The sequence below is a fragment of the Charadrius vociferus genome, unplaced genomic scaffold (genome assembly GCF_000708025.1).
Source record: "Charadrius vociferus isolate BGI_N301 unplaced genomic scaffold, ASM70802v2 scaffold129, whole genome shotgun sequence".
NCBI lineage: Eukaryota > Metazoa > Chordata > Aves > Charadriiformes > Charadriidae > Charadrius > Charadrius vociferus.
This window is the reverse complement of record NW_009661374.1, coordinates 3,268,741-3,279,745: the sequence shown is the minus strand read 5'-3', so window position 1 is coordinate 3,279,745 and position 11,005 is coordinate 3,268,741. Positions and strand designations below refer to the sequence as shown.

Sequence of the window (11,005 nt, the reverse complement as noted above, 5' to 3'; positions counted from 1 at the left end):
GTAGAGGAATGAATAACCGCATGCACAAAAAGGAAAAAAAAAATAATAAAACAACAGCACATTTAAGTGCATTTTTTTTTTCTTGGAGATTTATTTTGTTTTAATAAATCTGACACCAGTCAGGGAGAGAGAAAAGCGTTGCAAGCCCAAAAGGAAAGCAGAGCACACTGAGGGTGCTGCAGATTCTTGCTCTCTTTAAGATGTTTCATCAGTATCTCTTTGAGCTCTCTCCCTAGACTCGGGAGTTGTTGGATTTCTCCCTCTTTTTTGTTTTTTTGTTGTTTTTTTTTTTTTTTAAAAAGCGAGCTTACTCGCCCGGTGTGTTTTCCAAGCTTTCACAGCTCTAATAAATAAGGAGCACCTGTAAAACAGTAGCTTGACTTAAGTGAATCTGTACAAAGGAAAATATAGAAATACAGTATATACATAGTGCTCATAGTGCACCATCACTACAAGGCTCTGGTTCAACTGATTCTGCTACCCTGCTCCCAACACCGCTGACACAGTCAGAGACACTGCTCCTGCAAACTGCTCTTCACTTCCCCGCAGCAGCCTTATAGAAAAGGTGTACTCTGAACACTCGAGAGTGAACAATTGCTTTATTCGAGTTAGTAAACAGTTACACTGAATCACAAGGTGATCTGAATTTTTTTTAAGTTTTTTTTCTTTGTTTTTGATTTTTTTGTGGGATTTTTGTGTGTTTTTTGTTTTTTTTTTCTTTTTTGTTTTTTTTTTTTTTTGTATTTGTCAGAATGGGATACTCCACGACTCTCTTACCAATTCAGTGCCAGTATAACATGCTCTAGTGTACTTTTGGACTCTTGGCTACAACTGTACAAGTGCACACAAGTAAATTCTACCCTGTTATCCTCCACCCACTGATTGAGGATCGAATTGCACATTTCTCTTAACCATGACAGGAGAAAGCAAACAGTGAAACAGAATCATGGGGGATCTTTCTCACTTTACCCTTGTTTTCATTGGTTTGTCCATACCATTCTAATTATCATGAAAGGGCTATGCATATGGAGAGATTGTCTCACTGCCTTCCTGGATCACTGAAAACCATCAGGGTTGAAATTTCATCCAAGTCTTTCGTGACGCCCAGCAAATATTCCCCTCAGATTATTTTACACCTTGAGGGAATTTTGGTCTTTAGTTCAACACTCTTGCTCTGTTCCCAAATGGGGCGCTATTTAGGGGAATTTAAAGAGAAAGCTGAGAAGAATAAACATTTACTGAGTTCTCTTGGCATTCAGTCTCTGAAAAACCACAGTATAAACTATTCATGCTGCTTCTTACATCTGTCAAATCAAAAATTAAAAGCCATAAAAGTGTAACACTGAAAATATGGCATTAGAAAGGATAAAGGTGGCCTTTGTAAAAATAACAAGGAAAGTATATTAGCCAATAAAATATTCTAACTCTTCATTTAAAAGTGCATCATGGGTAGGACAGAGATGACTCTGAAGCGTTGCTACTCCAGTATTACCCCTTTCCCCCATCAAAACTTGAATAGGTCCAAAACCATACAATGCAAATCACGATTCTTAGTGTAGCAGCAAAACCACAGCAGTTTTTCGAAGGAAAAAAAAAAAATAAAAAAAATCCGTATCATTGTCCAGTCTCAAATATCTGAACTTTGAAGTCAGAGAGGGAAAAGTACCTATGTTGGTCCGTGTGGTTTTTGAAACCAGGGTGAAAAATCCCCCCCAGCAAGAAACCAAGAGGAAAAAGCGTTCCTTGGAGGAGAAGAGGGGTGGTCACAGGAATGCTGAGCACACTGTGTGGGTCCATGATGTGCTGTCTTCTGGGTCAAAGGCACCCGTGGGACCGAGGCTTCCTCGGAGGGGCTTCGTGACAGGAAGCTGCTTTCTTTGCTGGACTTTCAGCCAGAGCGGGTGGTGAGCGGACCAGCTGGTGTCATTCGGTGGAGTGACGTGGTTTGCTCTGCTCCCTTTCTCCATGCAAGGTACCCTGTCGGCGAGCGTTCCTGCAAAGCAGACAAGGAGAGGTGGTCAGGGCGAGCGGTGGGAGACTCATCGCAGGCAGGCTGGGCACTGCCTGAGCTCACATCCCACGCAGCCTCACGCTGGGCGGGCGTCCTGAGACACAAGCCCACCGTCTCGACCTTGGCTGTCCCTCGTGCCACAAGGGCCGTCGGTACGTGCAGCCTCCGAGGTTGCTGGAAAGGAAGATGGAGGAATTCCTGTGATAAAAAGCTGGAAACCGATATAATAATAGTTCATTCTCTGGGTTTCATAGAGCGCCTTTCATCCTACAAGAGCACGGGTGAATAATGATACTTTGCAATTATACAGTACCTTTCACCCCTTGATCTCAGTGTGCTTTACAGAGCTGGGATGTACTGCTCTCTGCACAGCACAGGTGGGAAAGTGGAGTCAGAGAAGGAGAGGCATTTGAACCAGGATCCCCCAGCACCTGGGATAGGGATAGGATGGGGAATGTTGCATGTGCCAGGGCTCCCCAGAGACATCTCACTGCCTGGGCTGGTGTGAGGCTCCGCAGGACTGGCTGGTCTCCAGGAGAAACTGGAATGGTACCCAGAGACAGCTCCACTCTCACGTAAATACGCATGTCCCGCTAACAAAGCTAACTCTGTAGGTACTATCTGTGCTATATGTGCAAACTGAAGATGCCCCTCTTGGCCCTTCCCCAAATCTGTAGTCATACAAAGGAGAGACGTATGCTCAACACAGCAAAACGGGGCTGCACTGAGGGAGGTTGGGCTGGAATTCCCCACAACCTCCTCAGTCCTCTCTTGGGATGGTCTGCAACCAGCCTTCTCCCACTTGCACCACCACAACAGCAGCTGCAGCACTGTGGGGTCACAACCAGCAGAGCGTGGCGACTGACAGTGCCTAGCACAACAAATAGAATTCAATTAAAGGCATTTTAAGACCCAAAGCAGAATTAGGCATTACTCCCACTGAGGTAAACTGCTACTAACATCTGATATTTTCAGCACTGAATGCATACTTTTCCATGGACCATGTGTGAGAGGAGAACAAAACCCTCCAGATCCTGCTAGAGCAGTTCGCAGTATTAGGCAAATAATTTGTTTTTCCAGTTGTTCCCTTTTTCTATCCTGGTCCTCATTTCCAGGTCCTTTTTTCTCCTGTTATCTGACCAGATGTACTGACTGCTTTTCTTTGTTTTCTCATTTTTTAGAACACAAAAGGGATGCATCCCACAGGACTTATTCAGACAACCCCCTTCTGAAGCCCACTAGTGTTTTGACTGGGTGAACAATACTGAAGCAAACACAGCTTTATTGATTTGAGGCCTTCAGAAAAGCGTGTGATAGCTCCTCTAAAATAAGGAGAGCTTTGCCAGAGGTGAAGGCCAAGGTCACCAAAATCTTTGGAATCATGTTTTTGACAACCCAAATCACCTTCTCATCAATCTAATGCAACTAACAACATCGCAGTGGTTATAAGCTCCTGACAGCTTAGTTTATGTAGGAGCTACTGGGTGATACACTATGGCTTCATGTGCTTTTGCTTCCCTTGTCAGTTGACCATGAAGACTACCTAGCTGGAACTGTCCTCTCTGTCTACACAGCGTGCTTTGGCCTCTCTCTCCTTGGTGGGTCTGCTGTCCCCTAAAGATTTGGACTGACACTCTGAAGTAGTTATCGGCCTTACTTTTGGTCCTGGGTCAGATTTTCCTTCTCGGGTTGCTCCACGATCTCTCCTTCATGCTGGCTCCTCTACGATCCCTCTCGTCACTGTGCTCGTATCCCCCCGCCAAACCTCCGCCCTTCTCAAAGCAGAGACTGGAAGGCACATTGACTATGCTGACCAGCATGAACTCCCAGAGCATGGAGACCATTATAACTAGGTTAAGGAGTAACATTTGGGCTTTAGGGCAACGCGCCCAGGAGAATGAGCTGATTTGTGTGTACAGAGAGCTGTGGACAAGAATTAGACTGAGAACTGGGATATATCCACCTACTAAGTACTCCCCATAAAGTACAAGACTGCTTTCTGTCACTTTTTGGCTTGAAATCTTGCTCTGAGATTAACTAAAAAGGGAAGCAGAAAAAATAAAATCTGTACTGTCTGTATGAAACCTCACTCTGCACTTCAGGTATTTTGCCTGCCCCTCTCTTTCCATACATCAACGGAAATAAATTTCCATCCCTCACTTATCAGTCTCAAATGGCACAGCGTAGGCATAGCACAGACTGATAAGTGGTTTGGGAGGGAGGGCATGAAGAAGTTCACTAGCTCTCGATGCTTTCTGCTTGGAGCAGTCAGCTAGCTTTGTAATTCCTGTCTATTTTCCCCTACTGCAGATAGACTCAGTGTAACAGACTTCCCTGTTGATTGGCTCATATGGCAGTCATTGCATTTGATTAATGCATCTTTGTAGCGATCAAGTGACAGAATAAAAATCCATATCAGGCATAGCATGCAAAGTTTTATGAAGAAATGAGAACACACTAGTCATCACCACTTCACAGTTAGATGTTAGACACCTCGTGCCAACACCAGCGTGCATGACCAGCACAACAAAGTCAGCTATTTATATCTCCCCCCCAAAAAACAAATTACTTTTTAGCAGAGCAACATATGCTTTTCACCCCAGCTGAACTTGCCCTCAACACACATCAAATTTTGCCGATCAGAAACAAAAATTGCATCAGCCACAAAAGAAGAATTTTCATAAACATAAAGCCATGGAGTTGAGCTTATGTGAGTTGCACTGAGGTGAGCACACTGGGTTTTGCCTGCTTTCCAAAGCCAAGCAGGGCTGGGCTGATCCTGGGATGGAAGACCACTTAGAAGCCAGAGGCGGGTGCAGTTCCAACCCCAGGAGGCAGCATGGAAAAGATGACAGAAAAAGAACAAGTAGGAGGGCTCATTTCTGCCCTGCTGTCAATGAAGGGAGGCAAAAGGAGAATAACTCAACTGAATGATGACTTAGCTTAAGCAGGTAACTCGGAGGTCCACCTATGTGGGCTCAGATAGAAATGTACTGCTTCTCTGAATGGTAGATGAGAGCCGCACTGATGCCCTCTGTGTTAGTCATAATCTGAGTGATGGGCAGCTACAAAACAGGCTGCACCAATGCAGAGTTTCCTCTTTGGTTTATGCCTTAACACGTGAGGATTTAAATTCTTTCTCAGAAGAACAAAGTTAGAGCTTGGCAGGACAGTTTGGCAGCTAGGGTGAAGCCTCCCCAGCAAGCTTCCCTCCTCTCGTTCTGCAGCTACCCAACTCGTTGTAGGTGCTGCTGCAGACCTACAGCCCTTTGTCCTGCACAGCCCCTGGGACTGGTGCGGTGAGAAGCTTGGCTCCGCTTGGAAAAGCCGATTGCTAGAAGTGCTCCTCGCTCCACTCCCCCTCCATGCCTCGGTGCTGAGGAGCTGGGTAGCTCAGCTGTGGGGGCAATTCCTTCTCCTGCTACCCCATACCCAAGCGCCCATCCCTGCATGCCTGCTCCCAGCGCTGCCCCATAAGCCAAGTGTTGCCATGCTGGTGGCACGCTCCTGCTGGCAGTGACAGCTGCCAGAAATATCTGCTTCTACCCAGAGCCCTCCCCAGTCATGTCCTGCCTCCTCAGAGGGGCCATGTCATTGACATGGCTTTGGACACACGCGTGCACGCAAACACACACAGTTTTTTCCATGGTTGCTTCCCCCTCATTCTGTGCTCCATTGAACATTTCTGTCTCCAGATTCACATCTTATTGTTCAGAACGAAATTAGAGACTGGGTGGGGAGGGCTGAGGCAACCGTTGATGTGGGCTGGCATGGCAGAGTTTCCATCATTTAGCACAGCACTTAATTCATCCGGACAATGAATGCTGATGTGCTAAAAGAGGCCTAGTTCATCTGGGACATCCATGGCCCTAGAGTAAAGGCACTGCAATTATTTTCTCAGGGAAACTGTTCTGAAGATAAACCACAAGAGTGCAGCTAAAGTCAGCATGGGAGCAAACTCAGCCCTGGAAACACTCTGGAATCATCTGTTACTTGTAATAGTTCTCTAGTTTTTTATTTACTTTTTTTTTTAGCAATTCTTAAAGCAGTTCAAGCTTCTTCATTAAAACCTTCCCCTTTGAATACTCGATGATTAATCTTTCCATGAGCTAACTGAAGGGATGCCACATTGCAAGAGTCAGGGGAGACCTTTAGCACGAATGGGATAACAAGCAGAGTCCTTAAGCACCAACCTTTGGCTTTGAAGGTGGTGTTTTCCTTCTGCTTCGGTCTTGTAAACTATGGATTCTTCTCAAATTTGGGTCAGATATGCAACTCAGGCTCTACCGCGTACTGAAACGTGAGCTGTAATCTGAGCAGACATTGTGACTTCAAGGAATGCATTGGGGAAGAGGCTTGGGAATTGGCCTCCTTTTATGCCTAGGCAGAAGAAGTGGTAGGAACAGCTTAGTCATTCCCAATTCTGTGACTGAATTGTTGCACGGATGCACCAGAGGCTGTGCTTGCAATCACATCCAGTCCTTTGTAGTCAGGGAAGGACCTTGAGGGAGAGACATGAACTGGAAAGCAGAAGGTCTGTTGTGTGCTGACTCCTGCTTCCCTGCATCTATTCCTAGAAAAGCCTTTGGGGAAATTTCACCAGTTTACATCTACGTTCAGCCCCTTGCTGGTACATTTAATACTGTTTCTCACTAAACTCATTCAATGTATGTTAAGTTGAACCCTGGAACTAGCTAGTGAAGTTAGGAACAGGGGTGTATTTCACCATGCCCTTATTATGTAGCAAGAAAACAGTGGAAATACAGTTCCAGACTCTCCTTCCTGCTCCCCATGGCCTAAGGAAAAATCACCTCTTAAAAAGAGGGAGAAAAGGAATCATCACTGTGGAAGAGAATCTGAGAGTCACCAGGATGATGTGAGGTCTGTGGTCCTGGATTTAGCAGGCAGCCAGCTCACTGAAGAGAAATGAGACAGAAATGAAGCCCTCTCTACCTCTTTCAAAATTGGTGAAAATTGTTCAAAACCCAGCTATCTAGCAGCAGAGTCTGCTCTTTGTTCCAGCATCCAGGCCCCACGGTAGGGATACAGCATAAGGCAAAGTAGTTTCTTCCCTCCATTATACATCTCCATTAAGACAGTGGTTCCCCCAAAATAGGAGTACAGTCTTGGCCTGGGTAAGCATGCAGCTCTTCTTTACAGCTAGTGGAAACAGGATTCCCTAAATTCAGCAGAGAGCAGCCACATCCTTGGGGAGAATGGCCTGGGCTGCTGTAAAGCCTCCCCTGTACCACAAAGCAGCAACACAACTTCACCATGCAACTCGCTCTGCACAGACGCAGGGGACATGGCACCTTGCCTCCCCTTCAGGTTTGGATTCTCCTGGGCAAAACAGCTGCCACCAGGAACTCACGCCACAGCATTTTAAATTTCCATTTCCTCACGTTCCCATTACTGTCAAGCTTTTCATGAAAGCAGCTCCCCACTGATATAGCACTGCTTTCTCCTTTCCTCTCCTTGTGGTACAGGGAGAGGAGAGGCAGGGGCTCATGAACTTTTAACCCAGTGGGACCAGTGTCCTCGTTCTCCTACCCATGCCCAGAGGTGCTCCAGAGCAGGCACTGTGTTAGGTGCTCTGAAACACATCTGGGAAGAGCCTCTATCCACCAGTCGTGGAGGGAGGCAGAGATCAGCCTTGGTAGCTTAAGATGAACATTTGGGCTTGGTTCCCCAGATTTCAGCATCAGTGCTGCTGTCAGGTTTCTCTGGTGTTGTCATCCTTCCTTCCTCACCTATACCACCTTCTGCTTTTCCAAGGAGCAATTTCCCCAGAACCTCTCTAAAATATCCTCTTCATATAATTTTTCACCATTTCAAAGACGTTTCTCATGGTTTAAGCTTTTCTAGAACAACTGCTCAGCGAGTTCATGAAACTCTCCTTTACTTTCAATTGGAACTAAAGACAAAACCAATGTCAACCAGGTCCTCCTGCCAAGCCCCATGGCACCATCCTTCTCCAGGTTTTCTCTGACAGTGGGTCTCTGGTCTATATTTTGGGGCATTTCAAGGTATGCATGCAAGTCATGCAAAGAGGAAAATGCCACCATGGCTCTGGACCATCTCAGCTGTCTCATCCATTCTCTCTGGCCATGGCCCCTATGGCACAGCACAGAACCTGCCTGGGCCAGATCCTGCTTTATAGTGGGATCTGTAAAGGCAGCCATTGCCCTCTAGTTAGTGCATCACCATTATATTTGGCAGACCTGTAAACAGTTTGCTTTGCCTTACCAATGCTTCATGTGCAGATGTCGCAGAAGATACGATTTTCCTTTTAAAAGAAACAGCCATATTTTCAACTAATTCTCCCATTCTGTGCTGGGATAAAGCAGAAACTTTGCAAGGATCGTTTTGCAAAAAAAAAAAAAAAAAAACCAAACCAAAACCCACCAAACAAAAAAACAAAACATAAAAACTAAAACAGAAGGAAAAACAAATCCAGACAGTTTCTACTCTCCTTTCCTGAAAACAGGCAACCACTGTGATGTGATAACCCTTCTTTACGCCTCTGATTTTGTCTGAATCAAAATAGAAACTTCAACTTGAATTTCAGCAGCCTTCTGTGGGCCGAAACCACTATGCTTTTGGCTATTCTGAGGTGCTTCTCAATTTTCTTTTCCAAGCTGATCTCTCTGGTAAGACCAGCTAAATATCCAGAAAAAGGTAGATTAAGCGTGAATAGCAGTGTGGAGGAGGATGAATGGTGAGGATGGAGGTCTTGCCAAGCAACAACCTGTACCTCCCTGTGAGAGTCTTTCTCCTCACCTGGGTTACACCTAGGTCTGGCTTTTTCATCTGAAATGCTATTGTGGGCCACAAAATTATAACAATAATAACTGTAATAATTTTTTGCAGAAGCAGCATTGAATCTTTTTAGTGAAAAGTTTCAGCATCCTGTATCAGGAAGCAATCAACATTTTCCCGTTTTCCCACAAACAACCCCTCCATCAGCAACCATCCACGGCTGCATGCCTGGCACTGTCCCCATGGGGTTTCTTCCTGGTTTTCACAACTCATCCTGGTTTGTTTCAGTCTAAGCAAGAACAGATGCAGACTCATCCAAAGGCTAGAGGGCATGCTCAGGTGGCCAAAATGTCAGGCAGATTATACTGGGGGGGGAGGAAGAGGAAAAACCACCCAGGACACATAAGGAGCAAGCATGTGAGAGACCTGGCTTAGACCTCGGTGCAGTGCCAGGCACCTTAGGGCATCTCCCTTATCCCCAACACTGTTGGCCATAGAGTGACCTGTATTGGACCCAACCATTGTTTTAGATTTTCTCTAATTCCCACCTCCCCTACACACCCCAAGACACCAGGAACAATATTTTTACCGCCAAGATAACCAGTTCAGCAATAATCAGTAAACCGCCTCAAATAAAACAGAACTGGCATTTTAATTGTACTTCGAAATGCACAGTCAGAATTCAAATTTTCAGTGACCTCATCATGTATCTTTTATTTTATACTAGTGTTCAAGTATCTCTCAACTGGAGAATTCCTGTGGGAAAGGATTTTTTTCCCCTCCTTTTGGATAAGCAATTTAGAAGTGGCAGCACAAGTGGTTCACGAAAGCTTATAAATATTTGGAGCATAAGCAGGCAACACCAAATTTTACATTTAACCACGTGGGCTCCAAATAAATAGCTGAAAATTGCTCTAACCATAGGTTTCAATATCAATCTTCCAATGATGGGATGCAGATCTTTCCAGAGAGGTCGGAACTCAGTAGTTATTTCACTCTGCACTACCCAATCTCTAAACCCCCTATTTTTTTATATTTTTTTTGTTTTTGGAAACGTATGCTTCCATAGAAGATGATTACATTACACAGCCTGAAATTCCGAAACCGGGACTGGAAGATGGAGTGCAGCAGAGAGTGGGGGCGTCCTCTCGACAAACGCAGTTCAGCCTGTTTGCCTCTAGATAATTTGTTATTGTAGGTTGGCTCAAATTTAAGACAGTAATGTTTCAGAAACACTTGGAAAATCAAGCCAGCTGCAGGGAGGATATCGTTACAAATTGCGACACATGTTGTACAGGAATACCATTCTTTTCAAATACCAAAATCGTGTCTGGGGAAGTAAAGCCATGCAAAAAAGTCAGAGGCAGGACCTTGGTCTGTAACATGCCGAGGGCCTTCAACTTGCATTAGAGGCACCGAGCACTGAGTGCGCACAGTACTGGACAGGATCAAGCCCAGATATTTAATTAGCTCTAATTTTCATGGTAGAAGCAAATGTTGAATAACTGAGGGTTCTGCAAAATGTCAGAGGTTACTTCGATTCACAGCTCTCACGAGATGATCACACGTGCTTCCAAACACAAACTCTGGTCCCGGGAGTGAAACGTAGCTCATTATCAAAATAGTGTAAATAAGGTAATGATTAGTAGGCCCCAGCTGTGAGGCCTGGACTGATGGAGGCACCCAGGAATGTGCTTAACTTGCCTGTTTTGCACTATGGGACATAAAAATAAACAGGGAGAGACTCAGCAGGTAATCTGGAAAGAAAAAGTGCTTCAGAAAGGCTTGCTTGTCACAGTCTGATTTCTTGCTCAAAGAGCTTTGCTTCTGCTTTGCTTGAATCTCCCACTGCTTTTTGAGCAAGAATTTCATTTTCTCTTAAAATCTCTTGCTCACTGCTTGATTATATCCAACTTTTTCACAACCACAGTCCTCAAAACTGTTTTGCTCCTTTCTGACCCACTTTCAGGTATTGCTCATAACACAGAAATACTTTATAAGCGCCACACAGTTGTTCAGAGCTCACCGCTCCGCACTGAAGTTGGCCATGGTTGTTTCAGGGTCAAGCTTCACAAAGGCTATTAGGTGCTTAGCTCCTTATCAGATTTCAGCTGCAATCAGACACATACTGTCCAGGATCTCGGCCTCTGAATGTAAAGGCAATCATTGTCTCAGATGATGTTTTTACAGGGGTGCCTGTCTGTTTTACTATCGTCTTTGTTGTTAGGGACTCTG

The 11,005-nt window shown here is 45.1% G+C and overlaps 1 protein-coding gene across 1 annotated transcript in view; it reads right to left on the bottom strand.

Moving 5' to 3' along the window:
- Positions 1-263: 263 nt before the first annotated feature.
- Positions 264-11,005, bottom strand: part of SOBP (sine oculis binding protein homolog (Drosophila)) — a 114,983-nt gene continuing 104,241 nt past the window's right edge. The window contains exon 7 of the mRNA XM_009893861.1: positions 264-1,993. The gene's annotated coding sequence lies outside the window, so the exon portion shown is untranslated. The remainder of the gene's footprint in view (positions 1,994-11,005) is intronic.